The sequence below is a fragment of the Balaenoptera borealis genome (genome assembly GCF_965194805.1).
Source record: "Balaenoptera borealis genome assembly, chromosome: 17".
Lineage (NCBI taxonomy): Eukaryota > Metazoa > Chordata > Mammalia > Artiodactyla > Balaenopteridae > Balaenoptera > Balaenoptera borealis.
The window spans coordinates 76,784,635-76,804,366 of record NC_138876.1 but is presented as its reverse complement, the minus strand read 5'-3'; the positions used below and the strand labels follow the sequence as shown (position 1 = coordinate 76,804,366).

The 19,732-nt window shown below is 36.7% G+C and overlaps 1 long non-coding RNA gene across 1 annotated transcript in view; it reads left to right on the top strand.

The window, feature by feature from the left end:
* The window catches only part of LOC309615288, a 185,028-nt gene that overhangs the window by 67,498 nt on the left and 97,798 nt on the right, over positions 1 to 19,732 (top strand). Inside the window, exon 2 of the long non-coding RNA XR_014236702.1 lies at positions 9,211 to 9,307. This is a non-coding gene — a long non-coding RNA (uncharacterized lncRNA). The remainder of the gene's footprint in view (positions 1 to 9,210; positions 9,308 to 19,732) is intronic.

Here is a 19,732-nt window from a genome sequence, read left to right as displayed (position 1 = left end):
TTCATTTTATAATAAATGCATAAAATGGTGTATGAAACTATAGTATTTTGGGCTGCATAAATCCAGCTATTAATAAAATAATTAGTTTGTTTCATAAACAGTAATCTGGAATCCAGATTGCCCAAGCTCCCGTGCCAAGTGTTCTTACAAATCTGGAGATTTTTTAATGATAATCTGCATCGTTTGTGAGGTGGCTTGCCAGTTTCAGGTATTTATACCTCTTTTTAAAATTTGTTGCTCACAGCCCTGGGCAGTCAACCAGGAAGATCTGAAACTCCCACTCAAGAAGTTTCTGTTGATTGAAAAAAATTTATATTTTTGCACAATAATAAAATTAAAGCAAAATAGAAGTTTCAAATGAAAACAATTTCCTTGTACCCAATTATCTTAATAAAATAGCTTTAATTAAAAAAATGTTTACCTTTCAGACTGCTCATATATGAAGAGTAATCACTATTGGTTCAGAGGTGGTATTCAGAGAAATGACTTATTTACCGAAGTAGAAAAAGTTATCAAAGTTAGATACAAGAAATAAAATGTGTTACTACTCAGTTTGGGAAAAGGTGCAGTGGTCAGCAAGACCTTATCAAGTAGCAGAACATGGGAACAGATCTAGTAAGAACACAGTTGTTAAAATAACCAGGTAAAGCTAAAGTCTTTTGAAAGATTGAATTTTGGATGCCTGGTGTTGATGGCGTTTCCCTTGTTAATGCTCCCTTCACAAACCTCTAGCTTACAAAAGAAGCAAATAGGAAAGAGAGGAGCAGTCCTCTGTCTAGTTCTGCCCTGGAGAGAGCCAGTGGGAGCTTGAGAGGAATTGGTACCGCAGGGGAATATGAGCTCATGACGGATGCACTTGGAGGTAAGGGTATAAGAAAGCTTCTGAGGACAGCAAATCTCCCCTGATTTTGAGGGGACTCACTGTGGATTCTAATGCACGGGGTCCAGAATTCCCTGGCAGTCCAGAGGTTAAGACTCGGGTTTTCACTGCTGTGGACTTGAGTTTGATCCCTGGTCGGGGAACTAAGATCCCACAGGCCGTATGGTGCAGCCCAAAAAATAAAAATAAAAATAAATAAAATAAAAACTAAAGAGTGGGGTTTCACATCTATGCTCTCTCCTCTTCTGTCAGCCTGGCTGTCTGAGAGAAAACCTGGAATGGTAAACGTTGGCAACTGGTATTGGAGAAACTGTAGAAATCTGCTTATTTGACGAGTCTTGCTTCTCACTAGTAGACAGGACGTTAGGCCTACCCAGGGGGCCCAAAGTTGAACAAAGACTCAGTCTTGCCCATAATAATTTCTGAAACCATAGAATGAAAGTCATTTCTCATTTTGCTTTTATTTGGCTTCACTTTAGATAATAACTAGATTTAAACCTGCAAATAATTTTCTATTTGTTATTTCAAGTGACTGCATCGTATTATAGAAGATGTGCATTTTACTATTTCTAGGCATCTAGGTGGCATCTAATTCATACTTTATAATTTTTATTATACACATTGATATTGTGAACATTTTATAGTTTATATTATACATATTAATGGTGTGAACATCTTTATTCTGTACTATGGCATTAAGTAAAAGTGCAGTTGGAAGTATCAACTGTAGTGTAGGGTACAAGTGAACAAGGTTTAAAGGCTTTGCCTTTGTTTTAATTTTCTGCCAGAAATAGGTATGTCATTAGTTCAACTTGCATCTCTTTGTTATTAGTTAAATTTCATTTAAATTATTAATTATTTCCCCTTGCCTGTGAGTTACTAGCTCATGTTATCTTTTTTCCTCTTTCCATTCCACCATCTTGCCCTACATTTCCCGCTTTGTATGACTTCAAATCTAGTAGGAACAGTAAGGGAATGTGTTCAAATAACTGTAACATAAGTTAAAATGTTAATCCTCTTTAATTAGACTAATATTCCTACCCCCTCACTGAAACTATTCTTGACAAGTTTTCCAGCACCACTCTTCTTGCTAATTTCTAAAGTAAACTCAGATTTTTGCCTCCTTTCCTCACCCCAAGAAAACTCCTCCTCTTCCTCTTTTCTATCTCTATGAATTTACCTAGTGGCACAAACCACAGATTTTGGATCTTATTAACTCTTGTCTTTCCCTCATCTCCTGCATCCATGCCGTCTCCAGGCTTTGCCGATCCTATTAACTAAGACTCTCTGGCAGCCATCCACTTTTCTCTATTCCCACAGATATTACCTCAGTTCAAGTCACTCTTGTTTCTCACTTGGTTTGCAGAACTGAGGCCTGACTTTCCCTGCCAAGGCGTCCCCTAATCCATCCTCAAAACCTCCTCCACTCATCCATCTGCCATTCTTCTGGGCATTTTCCCTTTTCCCCTCTGCATGTGCACCTTCCTCCACTGAACCACTGAATTTCGGAGTTCCTTCCTTCTGTTCTCACCTTATTCTCTCTCTCAAGGGAATCACAGCCGTACCCTTCTCTTTAGTTCAGGATCTGTAGCCCAATTATTTTAAAATTTTAACTCTAATCTAGACTTCTGCGATATGATCTGGACTAATCTATCCTACCACTTTCTAAATATTTCTGCTCGAATGTCTATATCTCAAAGCTTCCCAAGATCAACATATAGGAAACTGAATCTTGTGCTTCTCATCTTCCCTTTTTCCAGCTACCCACAAGCTTGAACCCAGGAGTCCCTTTTGTCTCTTCTTATTCCCTTATTTATCTTCTCAATGTCTATCCATTACCACATTTTGCAGGTGTCTCCCTGCCAAATATCTCTTGAATCTATCCACGTGTCTTCTATCAGCATGGCCGCTATTCTAATCCAGAATATAATCCCAATTTGCCTGGAAACTCTCATAGTCCTGTTCCTCTAACTGAATCCTGTTTTCCACACTGCAGTACCCGATATTTTGAAAAATTCTGATTACGTTGCCCTGTTGCTCTGAGGTTAAAGAATAGAATCCTTATCGTGGCTCCAAGGCTGTGAATAATCTGACCCCACTTCCTCCTTTCCTGTGTTCTCTCCTGCTCTCCCTGCTGTCTGTGCTCCCATGCTGCCAGCCTTCCTTCTCTTCCTCCCATGTTCCAAGTTCCTTGCAGTCACACGTCCTGAGTCTAGAAGATACACTCCCCTCCTCACGTACACACTGCCCAGGAGTCCTTCTGGCATGGCCTGTCTCACCTCTAGTGTCATTTCCTCAGGAAAACCTTTCTTGACCCAGCAATCTAGTTCGGGTTCCTTTGCTGCAAGATCTGAGCAGACATTGATTCTTTCTTCATGGCCTTTATCTCCTTTATGCCCTCTGTAGACTCTAAACCAAGTCTGCAAGGGCCGAGGCTCTATCTGGTGTCCCACTGTATTTCCAGACACCATCACATTGCCTGAAACTCAATCACTATTTATCAAATGAATAAATGACCTGCATTTCCAATTCAAATGGGATCATGCTCTTCTCATGTTTAAATCCTTTAGATAACCTTCCATTGTGGTCAGGAGAGTGTTCAAATCCCTTAACATGGCTTGTAATTCACCTCATGCTCTGCTTCCTAGTCGGTCCGCAACCTCATCTCAATTCAGTCTCATCATACCAGTATTTACTGAGCACCTAGAATGTACCACATGGTGCTAGTGAGACGATTTAACAGTGAACACGACAGATACTGTGCTGACACTTGTGGAGCTTGTCCAGGAGAGACATTAAATGAGCAATGACACTTTTGATGAACCAAATGTCATATAAGTTATAAAGCACTTCTTCTTTCACACCTTATTTGCCAGCAGCCATAGCAAGTTATTTTTATTTCCTACCCACACTGTAGGCATTTGTCTTGTGGTCTTTGCACATGCTGTTCCCTTGTCTTTCTTAGATTGGTGCACTTGTGTTTCCTCTGTTGCCCTTTCCCCACTTCCTACCCAGCTTTGTCTGGCTTGCTCTTTCTTACTAAAATTAAAATCTTTCCTATCTTTCCCTTCCTATGAGCTCCTATAGCACCTTGTCTGCTTCTACTACCTTCATACCTACAGCTCTGTAAGTGTCTCTTACTTGACTGTATGCCCCAGGAGGGCAGGCTTTCATCTGGCTTTGCCCTGTGTCAAACACATAATAGGTGCTCATAGGCGCTCACTAAATAAATCTTGATTGAGTGAATGGATGAGTGTCAAGTGAATGGGTGAGCAAAGTGGGATGGGAGTTCAGAGTAGAGGGATGTTACTATGTGAGGAATAATTTATGAAGCAGATAAGATGTCTTATTTAGCCAGAAAAAAAAAAAAGTTTTATTTGGGCTACAGCCTTGTCAAAAGCAGATTTAGAATTACCAATGTTTGATTTTTTCCAATCAAGCCATTGTTATGAGTTGGCAAGGAGATTGCAGCTGTCAGCAAGGATCCTGCTATCAGCAAAAATTCTCTCTAGCACATTTCTAGTGCCACTCTTCCAGGCTGGGTATTAGAAAAAGGCTAGAGATTCCTGAATAAAAGCTACTTATGGACAAATATTTTGGCAGTCCTATCCCTGACCTCCTAGGATCAATCGTACCCCATTAGAACCAGGGAAGGTAGCAAACAGGGCTTTCTTGCATTCATGGTTGGAGGCCATTGTATTAATTACGCAGTCCTGCCAAATGGCCCTGGAAATAGCGTGCCTTTCTCACTGATAGAGCCTTAGAGGGGCTGGGAAACTTGAGTGCAGTTCCTGACTTGGAAAACATGGAGATATCCAAAATAATGTGTTTGTGAGACAGGAAATAGTGCAACACATACCTTGTAAGTGTCGGCAAGGAGGCATGGGCGAAGAAGACCCTAAACAACAGTGCTTGGGGAATTCCTGTAGACTTGGGTACCTATATTTGGGAAACTGGGCTATTTTCATGTTTGTTTTTTCTCTAATTATTTTCATTTTGTTCTCTGTTAGCATTTGATGAAGTTGTCTTTGAAAATGCCAGCTGGTCTGAAATGTGCAAACAGGAACCAGGGAAAAGTGTGTTTTGTGTTGTTAAAAGGTAAACTGAGGTACCTTAGGTTTTGGAGATACCTAGCATAGATTTGGATTAGGCAGCACCAGAATGACAGTGGTTAGGGACCTCTGCCAACAGGAGTCGGGAAAAGGCTTTTACAGAGTAGACACAGAAGAAAAACAAGGCAACAATTTGATTGGCTATAGCTTGGTCACCTTTTCTGGGAAAGCCTAGTTGGATGTTGGTGATTGGTTGTTCTTAGGTTATGATTTCTCAGCCTCGAGGCATTTACAGGAATTGACTCTGGCTTAGTTTTCAGTTTGCTTCCCTAGGCTGCCAGGGCATTAGAGCCACCCCAGTCTAACGACCTCCTCCTTTAACTACTTTAACAGTGTTTTTGTTTGTTTGTTTGTTTTGATGTGAGTTATCAGATCTGGTTGTGATACTAGAAGGGGTGTGTTCAGCAAAAATTAAAGCAGGAGATTATAACACAGTGAAATAGTAAAGAAGAGCTGACTTCACTTGTTCCACCCAAATTTGTTGAATCTGAGATAGCTCTTGCCTTCCATTTAATGAGGAATTTAATCTCTGAAGTCTGATATCCAACATATAAAGACCACACGCTGCAGTTTGATGCCTTATTTTCTTCACTACAGAGAATGTTCCCGGAATGATCATGGTGATGACAATGATTACTAACAAACTACTGATGATTTTAGTTACAACTTAAATGTCTGACTTGAGTGCTATCAGACTGTCACTTATTTAACTTAAACTGTCACTTATTTAGCTGTTTTTAATCACAGATCTTATTACATGAACCAACATAGACCAGCATGGAGTTATTGCTGCTCATTTTATGCTTCTGATATTTTGGAGGGAAATTATAAACCATTCAGAGAGAATTTTGTGTGCCATTAATCAAAAAAGAAAAGAAAAGAAAGAAAAAAAAAAAAAACAAGAGAAAAGAAAAAAGAAAGAAAAAGAGGAAAAAGAAAGAAAAAAAGAAGAAAATATCTTTCTTCAAAATGAAATGCAGCAACTGTGAGCCAACAGGAACATAACACGGTCTTCACCTTTGGGTTATTGCTTTGCATTCAAATGCTCATAACTGTTTTAGAAAGCTTGATGCCCACACGGCGGGATCTTGATGCCCTTTAATTTTCTCTAATTTGTGTAGTGAATAACCAAATACTCATAATGCAATTAGAAGATAATCAGGCTTGTAATTATGTTAATTGCTGGAGACTTACATCAATCCTCCAGCAAAGTGATAGGATTTCAGGGGAACTATTAACAGGGCAAGGGGGTGAGGGTGAGACCACGACGGGAGGGGGTAAAGCTATGAGCTCCCTGACTTGCATCATTTAACCATGCTGAGAAGACGATGGAGCCTTCAGGGAAGATGTTTAGAAAACTGAGCTTTACATTCCAGAACATCAACCTCTTCTGTTGGCTTTCTTCCCATAAATAATCACATTGTTCACCTCTATTTATTGTAAGATGCCTAATTCAAAGAAAACAGGTAAACAGGTGAGAGAGGAAAAGTGAGAAGGTGAGAGAGGGTTATTACTTGCCCTTTACCTTTGTCTTCCCTGTTGCTGAAAAAACAAAACAAGATATGGTGGGCAAGCCTTCTCCACTGGAAGCATCCTTTCCTCATACGACAATGATCAACTGTCAAGCCATTACTCAAGTGTAACTGTATTTAGATCACCATTCACCCATTCAATCTACAGAGCCCTGACATTGAGTTTCTCTCCAAATACATTGCATTAAAATATTAATGAAGATTTTCAACTTGTCTTTAGAGCTGGGGAGAGCTAAGCTGGGCATCCAGGAGCATACTCTGGCTGGCTTTCTTGCTCTCTTCATTAGTACCAACAGTCTGAGAAGCTTACCCTTTATTTCACCCACTTTCTTTTCCTTTCCTTCACCTACATCTGCTGTGTGATATGGCAGGTGAAAAAAGCCTGTGGTGTGGTTTAACTGTTACTTAAAAAAGATTTATGCCACCACATTTTTATCACCTCATGAAGTTAAAATTAAAATTACCTCACAAAGGGAGGTGGAGAAAAGGGAATCCTTGTGCACTATTGATGGGAACGTAAATTGGTGCAGCCACTGTGGAAAACAGTATGGAGGTTCCTGGAAAAATTAAAAATAGAACTACTATATGATCCAGCAATTCTACTTCTGGGCATATATCTGAAGGAAGTGAAACCATAGTCTCAAAGAGATATCTGCACCCCATGTTCATTGCAGCATTATTTACAATAACCAGGACATGGCAACAACCTAAGTGTTCATAAATGAATGAATGCATAAAGAACATGTGATATATATATATATACATATATATTGATATATGTGTGTGTGTGTATATATATATATCATGGCCACAAAAAAAGTGGAAAACCTGTCATTTGAACAACATGGATAAACCTTGAGGGCATTATGCTAAGTAAAATAAGTCAGACAGAGAAAGGCAAACGCTGTATGATATCACTTATATGCGAAATCCAAAAAAAAGAAAACCAAAATCATAGGAACAGAGCACAGACTGGTGGTTGCCAGGGTGGGGTGGGTATGGGGTGATGGGTTAAATGGGTGAAGGTGGTCAGAGGTACAACCTCCAGCTATAAGATGAGTAAGTTCTGGGATGTAATGTACAGCAAGGTGACTATAGTTACCAATACTGTATTGTATATTTGAAAGTTGTTAAGAAAGTAGATCTTAAAACTTGTTACCACAAGAAAAAATTTTTTAACCATGTGAGGTGATGGATGTTGGCTAAACTTACTGTGGTGATCATTTCACAATATATACAAACATCAAATCATTACGTTGTACAATTTAATACAATGCTATATGTCAATTATACCTCAATAAAACTGGGAAAAAATAAAGGGAAAAGCAAAAGGACCACACAGGTCCTTTAGGAGTAGAGAGCTTGGTTAGAACTGATGTTAAAGTATATTTAATTACCATCAACCCCCTTGGTTAAAATGGCGGGGGAGGCTTACCTCACATAGATTTTGTTTATTATCTGTAAATAAAGGACCAGGAGATCCTCTGCGTAGTATTTAACTCAATGCCACCTATCAATTATGAGTAAGATAAATTGAAAGGCTTCTGTTTTTCAAATGCAAGCAGACTAAAATGACCCTATGCAACAAAAGTAGGACCATAAACATCAAATCTTTACTACTGCTACTCAGCGTGAATATGCACAAATGCTCGTTTCCATCATAATTTTATTTCATATCCCTCATATCAAAATAAAGTGACAAATTTGAGTTTGTAGTTCACCATATGTTTACTGCTTCTTGGCCATTTGGGAAGCATATTGAAACTATATGGTATATAACTGAACTGTAAGAATGCTCTGAGCTGAGTTAAATAAGGTGTGTTACATAATATTCACTCATTTTCTGTTGCGTTTTTGATTAACTGTTAACCATTAAAGCAAACACAGTTTTTTTGGGTTTATGAAAAGTTGAGTCATTAAGATGGCCCACATGATTAGACTTTCCTGGCTACTAGAAAGCCAGATAGAAAAATCTATGCTGAACCCACAGCTATTTTAAAGGAGGTAGTTCCTTAGAAGGTGCCAGTCAATAGGCAATTTATTTTGAAATAAAAAGATGATGCTGTCATCAATAGAAGAGTAATCACCTGTCAAAAATATTCAAGAATAAGTAAGGAATTTGAGAAAAGGCCAAATTTCATGATATGGAATGAAAGGAAAATATATTACTCATAGAAACTAGAAACATTTCCTGTAACTTATTTACTGTTGGCAAATTGTTCAAAACCCTAATTAGACAAGCTGATGTTCTTGGAAGAGATCTCAGACTAGCTCATTACATTAACACCATAAATTTGTTCTTTCAGAAATCCCCAAGTAGGCAGCGAATCATACAGAGAGTTTCTTGCTTTTTCTCATTCCTTCATTTCAACTTTTGTCATTTTACTTTTATTGAGAATTTTACTTTTATTGAGCACTGGAGTAATTGACCCAGAAAAATTTATTTAGCTTATAAACCATCACTTCAAATCAGACACAGATTTGGAGATAATTTAGTTAACATTCTACTATGATTTCTCATTAATATAAAAATGTGAATTTCATCTCCAACCTCTTTAATTTATGAGAATAGAATTTATGATAGTCTTGTTATGTAAGGAAGGAAAAGACATTAATCCTAAAAACTGTACTCCTCAAGATTGAAATGGGTTTTATAAACAATTTTTTCTTTTCCATTTCTCTCAAGGTCACGGAACGACGGAAATGCAAATGGTGGAAGACGAATCCAGTAATTGTGGTCAAACTCACAATGAATAGATGGCTTACATTCTAGCTACATGTAGGTAAATACACCATATACTATTTATAAATAACTTTTCTGTATGAGGTAAATGGGATATAGTATTTGCTATACTAAAATATCACATTTTAGTCCAATTAGTTTTATAAAATGCTATAAAGAGAAATAAAAACACATTTTGTTTTCACATTTCTTCTTTTCCTTTACCAATGTGCTTTTTTCTATGTTCCAGTTTCTCCTATAATTAACAAATTTGGGTCTGTGCAGATTTTCCCCAAATTGCATCCAGGTTTCTATTAATTCTGTAGCAAGATTTTAGCTTATTCCACTTCATGCTGATTTATTTCCTTACTTGTTAAAATACTTCAAATGAGTGATTAATGAAATGGAGAGTAGCTAAAACCTGTATTTAAAATTTAAAAGATTATTGGGCCCAGACATCCTGAAAGTATTAAAAAATTGAAGGAAAGTGGCTAGACATGAACACTGAAATTACTTTACTTAAGAACTAGTATTTGTCAAAATTTAAGCTTCTGGCTCTGGACAGGGACATTCAAAACATGTTTTAAAAGAAAATATTCCATCTGTATAGCCTGAAGTCCTCTGTGAAAACTCTAGAAAGAATTGCCTTAAGGTATGACTAAATTATTTAAGGCTGGCTCATTTTGAAGTTTAATTTGTATCCCTAAAAGATATTAATAGTCAAAAAGAGATTCAGAGTTGAAAATGGATATATGCCATTTATGTGATAAAGCAACAAAACTAGGACTATGTTTGTGTACTTACATAAACATTAACCTTATTCGGTTTAAATGGAAAAAAAACTAAAAGGAATGAGAAAAATAAGGAATTTTATTTTTACAAGTTCAGTCCTGTAATCACTGATACCGGTTAAGAGATGCTTCAAAGGTGACGTAAAGGATTTGAATTGCTTAAGAAGAGAATGGCTGATCATCACCTTCTCTCTTGGGGCTAGAGAAGAGTTAATATGTGGTTTCCATTTACAGAATAAAGACTGTTTTCAGGAAAAGAATGTAGAAGTAGTAAAACAAATTTTGAGGATATTTAGATAAACTATTGTTTGTGTGTGTGTGTTTGTGGAGAATTTTAAGAGTAATATAAGCATACAACTATAGATTAAGGTCTGCCTTGAAATGAATCTTTAAAAATTTGATCAAAGAGGTATGTTAGTTTAGAGACAAAAACCTTTTAGTCGTTGTATGGTCATGGAAGTGAAGATATTGAAAGATGAGATAGAAAATTAAATTTAAAAATTTACACAGTAATGTAAGTTCATTAAACTCACAGTTGATGATATCGGGAAGGTTATAAATCTTGGATGAAGGACTATTATTACAAAAAGGGCATGTAAAATTTTAAAAATCTCTGAATTTAAACCAAAAGTATGCCTTAAGATGGAAATAAATCTTATGCACCAAAACTGCATATAAAGGCTTATATACAAATCAAATATGGTATTTCACAAAATGTTCAGAATATGCCATTGTGCAAATGGCGTTATAACTGTGGAAAGGTGTACCCTCTGCTTTTCAACAGTTAGTGGCTTAAAATAACACACCAACTGTAATTAATCATCAATTGGTCAGTTATGTTAAAGCCAAATGAATGTTGGGTTACAAAAGTATATTTTTTATAGGAGTGACAATAAAAGTGTGTTTATGAGTTATAAGATTATAAGTTATATAGGAGTTATTTAAAGTGAAGTTACCAAATGGCACCTATAGATAAATCCTAAGAAAATGGAAAATTAAGAAAATAATGAAATCGTTAAATTATCATGGCACCTTTGAGGAGCAGGAATTGCCAAACAAGCTTGGCCATTGACAGGTTCTCCCTAAAGGGACCGAGGAGAAAAGCCTCCTTATGGTTATTCAAATGAATACTTATTACTATTTTTTTGTTAAAGCATCATACTATTACTGGTATGGAATGAAGAATCCATAAAGCATTTTGATTAAGCACACTAAAATTGTGTTTCTCTAGATAATATATGAACTGAATTAGAATTTATTGAAGATAAAAATGTCACTTTAGGTATGTAATAACTCCTGTGGTCTCAAATGAATGGTAATATCTCAAATGGATGATAAAAGATTAAGTCCATTTTACATAATAACTCATGTAATTTAGAAAGCAATAGACTGGGTGGAAAAGGGCTCTGTTTTTAATACTTCTGATTTTCCTATAAATGGAATACAGTAGAGGTGCAAATATAATCCTAAATGGTAAATAACTCTCTTGCTCCTCAAATCTATATTTTACTTTTCAATGAGTCATGATTTATATGTCACTCTTGATCAAATTTTCATCTTTAAGACAACTGGTAAACCGAATCGCCCTTCTCTGATGCCTCTAGGTATCTTTGTCTTATCTGATTTGTAATAATCCTAAACAAGTTCATCTTAATCACAGTCTAACTTTTAGATTTATGGAAGGATCTCCATGCTCTCCATCTTATCTAAAGTAAGTCACATTTCACATGAAATAAAATCCTTTAAAATGTCTACAGTCTGGCACATATGGGTATTTAATAAATGTTTACTAAGTAATGATTGAATAAACAATGAATAATATGTTTTTGATCTATGTGACCTTGGGTAAATTTTATTCATAGATCATTGGATGCTTACTATGTGAAAGGTACTGTGCTAGGTGTTCTAGGTGAAGCAAAGATAGAAAATTTGAAGCTGTATAGCTGCCTCTGCTCTCTCTTGGCTTTCTCCTGTTCTGTCCTTCCTTATGTATAGAGAACCACTGACACTAAGATTATGGGCTTGGTGATCATCATGCTTTTCCATTTCCATCTTGGGAAAGATATTTAATTTCTCTGACCCTCAGTTCTATTTTATATATAATGGGAATAATAATACCTGTACCACAGGTTATAGTGAGAATTATATGAGGCAAAATATGGGAAGGGCTAAGTCCAGAACTCTGCCCTTGACATATGCTCCTTAATATTGAGTTCCCCTCTTCTTCCCCTCCAACCTTTTCTCAGGCCCTCTCTAGTTTCATGAGTGTTTTGTTATATCTTTTCCTTCCATATTTTGGTTTCACTTTAAATCTTATTTGCGTTTAATTCACACACATTATTACTCATTTGTCCTCTGGTGCCACAGTATCTTTGCTTCCATTTCCCTTATTCTTTATCTTGATTATATCAGTCTGTGCTTGCATTTCAAGCTTTGATTTTTGTTTTTCAAATACAATAAAACCAAGTTAATCCAGCCAAAAACTCAAGGGTCTAGGATGCCGAATAAAATTATTGACCGTGGCTTTCAGAAGAATTGTGAACTTTCAGTTCAGTTTCACAGTTGGTTGGTGATAGCAGACACCAGATTCTGGAGGCTTACTGAGTGGCCAGATGGTGAGGAAATGCAAGTGGACATTGTGAATTATATGCTACAGATGATCAGAAAAAGGAAAAAAGGAAAGGTGTTATGTTATGTTATGTTATGAGAACCCTAAAGAATGAGATCCTACAGAGCAAGGAAATGGGAGCCAAGAAGGGAAAGTTAGAACAGGCAAGGTTCACATGGGGGAAAGGAATATAAGAAGGAAAACAGATTTGAAGGTACAAAGAGAGGAAGTTCATTGTTTGCTTTGGAGGTTTTCATTTAAAAGTTCACTACAGAAGTAGAGTCAACTTTTTTCTTTTTAAAGATTCTTCTTTCTTTATAAAATATGCAGAAAAAGAGGAAACTATTTTAATTTAAAAGTGAAGACCAGTCAGTTTCTTTTTAGTCTTTCTCTTATTAATTGTAAAATAGACATAAAATAGAAAAAACAAATAAAAAATATATAGTTTAATGAATAATTATGAAAAGACTACTCATGTTACTACTATTTACTTCAAGAAATAGAACTTTGACTGCCTCCCCAGGGTCCCTCTGTTCCCTCCCCCAATTATAAGAATTCTCTTCCTCCATTTATGGCTTTCAAGAAGGTGTTATAGTTTTCTCTGTATATGTCTTGCAGGTCTTTGTGAGATTTATTTGACATTTAGTATTTTATTACATCTAGTATAAAGGCACACTAAGTACTATCTTTTTCCTAATTTATTCACATATTTACCAAGTTTTGCTGTTCACTCTTTCTTGGACTTTAATCTTTCTATATGGTATCACCTTCCACTGTCTGCAGTACATCTTTTAGAATTTTCCTTACTGAGGCTCTTCAAGTGACAGTCTCAGTTTATTCCATCAGAAAATGCCTTTATTTCACGTATAGTCTTTAAAAATATTTTCACTGGGCATCTAGAATTCTTTCATTCCACTGAAGATTTGGTTCCACTCACTTGCGGTTTTTATTGATGCTCTTTGAAATATCACCCATCAGTTTAGCTGTCATTACTTTCATTGTAATTAAAAAGTATTATCTGGGGCTCTACCCTGGTGGCACAGTGGTTGAGAGTCTGCCTGCCAATGCAGGAGACCCAGGTTCAAGCCCTGATCCAGGAGGATCCCACATGCCGTGGAGCAGCTCAGCCCGTGCGCCACAGCTACTGAGCCTGTGCTCTAGAGCCCGCGAGCCACAACTACTGAACCCACGTGCTGCAACTACTGAAGCCCATGCTTCAGTACTAGAGCCCATACTAGAGCCTATGCTCCGCAGCAGGAGAGGCCACAGCAATGAGGAGCCCGCACACCGCAACAAAGAGTAGCCCCGCTCGCCACAACTGGAGAGAGCCCGTGTGCAGCAATGAAGACCCAAAACAGCCAAAAATGAATAAATAAAATAAATAAGTTTAAAAAAAAGTATTATCTGGCTTTAAAAAATTTACACAGTCTTTGGTGCTTGGTAACTTCACTAGTATGCATCTAAGATTAATTTTCTTTTTTTTTTAAAGAAAATTTAGCTCAGGTTTGTTTAGTATAAGAATCTATAGGTTGATGTTTTTCCATCAATTATGGAAAAGTCTCATTCCATACACCTTAAAATATTACCTTAAACTTTCCGTCTCTTCCCTTCTCTTGTCTTCTCTTGTTTCATCTTGCCTGCTCCCCCGACCCCACCTTGTGTCTTCTCTTTGAGGAACTTATATTAAAAGTATGTTATATAAAAGGCATTCCATGTTCATCATGGGAAGATTCAATATTGTTAAAATGTCAGTTCTTTCCGAATTGATATATAGGTTCAATGTAATCTCAGTCAGAATTCCAACAAGTTACTTTGCAGGTATTGACATAAAATTTTTATGAAAATGCTGAAGACCAAGAATATCCAATACAATCCTCAAGAATAAACAAATGGGAGGACTCACTCTACCTGATTTTAAGACTATCAAGCTACAGCAATCAAGACAGGGTTCTACTGGCAAAACAATAGGCACGTAAATCACGGGAACAAAATAAAAAGCCCAGAAATAGACCCACAGAAATATAGTCAATGGATCTTTGACAAAGGAACAAACCCAATACAATGGAGAAAAGATAGTGGTTTTTTTTTTTTAACAAATGATGTTGGAACAATTGAATGCCCATTTGCAAAAACAAAAGAATCTTGATATATATACACTACCAAAGGTAAAATAGATAGCTAGTGGGAAGCAGCCACATAGCACAGGGAGATCAGCTCGGTGTTTTGTGACCACCTAGAGGGGTGGGATAGGGAGGGTGGGAGGGAGACGCAAGAAGGAGGGGATATGGGGATATATGTATACGTATAGCTCATTTACTTTGTTATACAGCAGAAATTAACACAACAATGGAGAGCAATTATACTCCAATAAAGATGTTAAACAAACAACCCCCCCCCCAAAAACCCTAAATGAATCTAGATATAGACTTGACACTCTTTACAAATGTAACTCAAAATAGATCATAGATGAAAATGCAAAATAGATAACCTGAAAAACACATCCTCAAGCTGGGAGTCAAGGTCACCATCAACAGTGATAAGTCATGTTGACCATGAAGAATAGTCTGAGAAGCTCTCACAGCCAAGAGAAGCCCAAGGAGACATGACAACTAAATGTAATGTGGTGTCCTGGATGAGATCCTGGAAATGAAACAGGACATTAGAAAAAAGTTAGGAAACACTATACTGACATTAGTTAATAGCAACATACCAATACTGGTTCGTTAATGATGATAAATGTGCCATATTATTATAAGATGTTAATAATAGGAGAAACTGAGTGTGGGGTATATAGGAACTCTCCGTACTCTCTTTTTGTTGTTGTTGTTGTTGTTGTTGTTAGTTCTAAAACTCTTCTGAAATAAGTAAAAAAGAAGTAATTTAGGCTTCCTCGATAGGTGTTCTTGGTTTCTTTACCTGTTTTCCTTCTTTCTCTCTCCCTTTTCTCTCTGTTGCATTCTGGCTACTTTTTAAGACTGTAATCCAATTCACTAATTCTCTCAACTCTGTGTTAACATGCTATTAGTTTCTTTAACATAACTCTGTGTAACATGCTATTAGTTTCTAATTTTGGCTTCAGTATTTTTCATTACTTGAAATTCTTTTTACTTCTTTTTCAGTTTCTTGTGGATATTAAGCTTATTAAAACAGTAAGCATAATCACTGCACCCTTTCTTCTATTACCTTCCATTCTAATTCTTTGTGGCCCTTGAATACATACAACAGCAACTCCTGGAAGCCAAAGATATTGGCGGTGAATAGTTTTCTAGCATTTGATTTATTTTTCACAAAACGGTTTTTAGCAAGAAAAGTTTCATTTACAAGTACTAAGGTTTTTTTTTTGTTTTTTTTTTAATTATTGAACATGAGAGGTACATGGCAAATTTGGTATCTTCTGCAGAGATTAGAAAGATATAATTTTTTTTAGAAAGATATAATTTTTAAAGATTTTTTTCTTAGTCTCTGAACTGTAGATGATATTTGGTTCAAGATGAATACTAGGTCATTTTAGGTTACATGTACAAATGCTTGATATTTGTGAAGAAGATTTCACACAACAAGCCCAAAAAGCTTACTTCCTACTACAGTAAGTCCCCTACATATGAACCTTCAAGTTGCGAACTTTCAAAGATGGGAACGTGTGTTCCATCAATGTCAAGTGTGAGTGACATTGAAGCTTGCCCTTCATCTCCTACCATCTCCCACCTCCTCTCCCTCCTCCAGTCAGTAACTCTTCTTGCCTGTTCACTCGATGCCAGCCACTGGATTCCAGCGGTTGTACTGTCCTACTGTACCTTTCAAGGTACTGTACTGTAAGATTTAAAATGTTTTCTTTATTTTTTGTGTTTGTTTTTTAATGTATTATTTGTGTGAAAAGTATTATAAACCTATTACAGTACAGTACTATATAGTCGATGGTGTTAGTTGGGTACCTAGGCTAACTTTGTTGGGCTTACAAACAAATTAGACTTACGAATGTGCTCTCGGAACGGAGCTTGTTCGTATGTAGGGAATTTACTTTAATCCAGGCTTCTCTGGGCCACTCTTGGTCTGTTGGTGGTTACTTAAATGGCCTGGGGCACCTCCTGGAATAGAGACTGAATAATGTACAAGCCAGGCTGGCAATTCCTACATTCAGGCGGGCAACACTGACCGCGTCTGCTTGTTCTCTGAAGGTGGGAGGCGTCAGGGTTCACAGCTAAATTTGGGTGTTGACACAGTACAGGGGTTACTCACCCTCCCAGATTAGGGAAAGACCCTGGCTCCTGTGTAGGAGAGTTGGACGAAGCAGAAATGAGGGTAAGGGAGTAGGGTGGTGGAGATATCTCTAGGTAGTGTCATGCTAAATCAGATCATTTATTCAGTGAAGAAGTTGTTCCAAGAACTGTGCACGATACTTGGAATCCAAACACCAAAAGACCCAGCTACTGCCTGGTGACTAGAGATTTTTTCCCCCCACTTTACAGAACTAAGGAAATCGGTATTGGATTTCAAGGATGTTAATGACAAAATTTTGAAGACCATTATCAGAGTTTCCTAGTTTCCTTTAGCTTGTATCATGCACTTCTCCTTGTCATACAATTACTACAAAGGAAAGTGAAAAAAATATGGTTTCCATTTTTAAAGGATTCAGTATATACCTGTGTGGATGTCTGTAATTTCCATATATATGTATCCAACTACTGACTCAATAGTTCCCATCCAAACTTTTCCATCCCAAGTCTTCTGTGTCTAATTCAATGGTGCCACCATCCATGTAGGTGCTCACGCCAAAACCTTGGGAGTCATCCCCCCTTCTGCTTTTTCACTCACACACCTCACATCTAACGTATTACCCAGAATTTCATCTCTACCTCTAAAATATGTCCCATACCTGTCCGCCTTTATCACTAGTGTCACTACTTCAGTCCAAAGCTTCACCAGGATCTACTAGCTTAATTCAATAACTTCCTTACATTTCTCCTAGTTTTCATTCTTGTTTTTACACAATCTGAGGTCTATTGAGGTTTGCTTTGCTGTACACCTGAAACTAACATAACATTGTAAATCAACTATACTCCAATTAAAAAAAGAAAAAAAGAAGCCAGATGATCTTCTAGAAAAGTCCATCAGGTTACATTGCTCTTCTGTTTGTCACTGAATTTAGAAAAAAAAATCCAACCTCTTTATCACTGCCTTTAATTCTTACATGAGCTCATCCCTGCCACACACTGTGAACGAACCTTAATTCTGTTCCTGGATTTGGCCAAGTCCATTCCCAATTTGGGGCATTTATACTTGCACTTTCTCCTGAAATCTTCTCATAGTTAACCTCTGCATCTCAATCAGATCTTTATTGGAAGATTAATTTTCTGTCTATTGAATCTAAGTTGGCTTCCTAGTCACTATCTATAATACCACCATCTTTTATTATTTTCCTAGTCCTTATTAGAATATCAATATATCTATTTTGTTTATTGGTTTAGCCATTTACTCATTCGAACTCCATAAGAAGGAGTATCCTGTATGTGGTTGATCAAAGTTCTATCGCCAGCACCTTGAAGAGTGCCTGGCACACAAGAGAGGCTCAAGAAGTAGCTTTTATATAAATAAATAAATGGATATCCAGTACACTTATGTGAAAGAGACTTAATTACATTAGTGGCATTGTATTAAAAAGTGTCAATTGATAGCAACAGATCCCAAGGAATACAGGAGAAATACAGTGGAAAAAGAATGTTTTCAGAGTAGGCTGAGATTAATCAAGCAGGATTTAAGAAAGAAATAGTTTTAAGAGTTATGTTTTAAAGATATGCACTATAGGAACTGTTTATTCTCAACAAAACGAAGCTTTTAAAAGTTCCCACTTTTAAAATAGCAAATTCAGTGTTATTATTATTAGTAGTACGATGGTAGAAGGTGGAGAAGCAGGTGGTTTTAATTCTATCTGTAATAAACCTCAACTATTAACCATTTGATGAAACAGGGAATCTACGTGGTACTGACTGCTCTTATCGATAATAGATTTCATTTTTAATCTTCTCTGAAAATGTAGTCAGCTCTGTCCTTGCTCTTAAGGGTCATTCAAAAGGCTATATTATAGAGGTATAGCTCCTGCTCTGAACAACAACAATTGGGTGAGTCCCGATTCACTGTTGTCAGGGCAAGCAATCTAGTTGCTGCCATTACTTCTCCCATGTGCAACCCCTGAAAGGTGAAAAGAAACAAACATATTTCTGCTGGAGCACAAAGTTCCAACCTTTTCACTAAGCTTTTCTCTTAAGGGTCTGAGTCATAACGTCCGTTCAAGTTCTCTTGATCATTTTCCCCCATAGGTAATAGATGAGGGAAAAATGGGTCCCTAGAAGATCAAAATTCAAGAGTAAATAACTTTAATGAAAAGAACAGCAGGCTGAGAAAATGAATTAAACTAGTATTTGAAGTCCTGCTACATGTCTAGCTCATAGAATAGGGCATGCTACTTTTCCAAGAGAAGTGCACTTTTATCTTGGGGTGACAAATTCACATTCCTGGAAAATGAGCAAACAGTGATGTGCCAAATGGATAATGAGCCCAAAATAATTATTAATAATTTTATACATTTCCTGTTAACTATCTTATAGTCTCTTGCAGAATCTCCTACTTTTTCCTACCATACCATTCTGAGAATAGAAATCTTCCCTCCTTTGTTCCTTTTCTGAAGCCAACCTTTCCTGCAAAATGATCGAGTTTACCCCAAGGAATGCCTTTCCTTCGTAAGCTTAAAGTCTCAGGTAGAAAGGGATAACCAAGTGTGGCTATTTATCTCTTTCCTGTCTGTCATCCACATTTCATCTTCAACTTTTGTTTTCAGCAAGAGTAAACATACACTTTCCTTTTTTAGCAGTGATATTTCATTACCGGTAGGCTTTGAGTTACTTCGCATAATTGAAATATTTCAACAGAGGGTCAAATTTGTATTAGGAAGAATTTTTAAAATGTCATATTGTTTTTATTTCCCTAAACTTAATAAATTTTCACCTTCTGTTAAATAAAAAAGAAAGGTAAATCATTAACATATAGTAACATTTCCTATCTTTCTGCACCATATACTTCTGTAAATCTTATC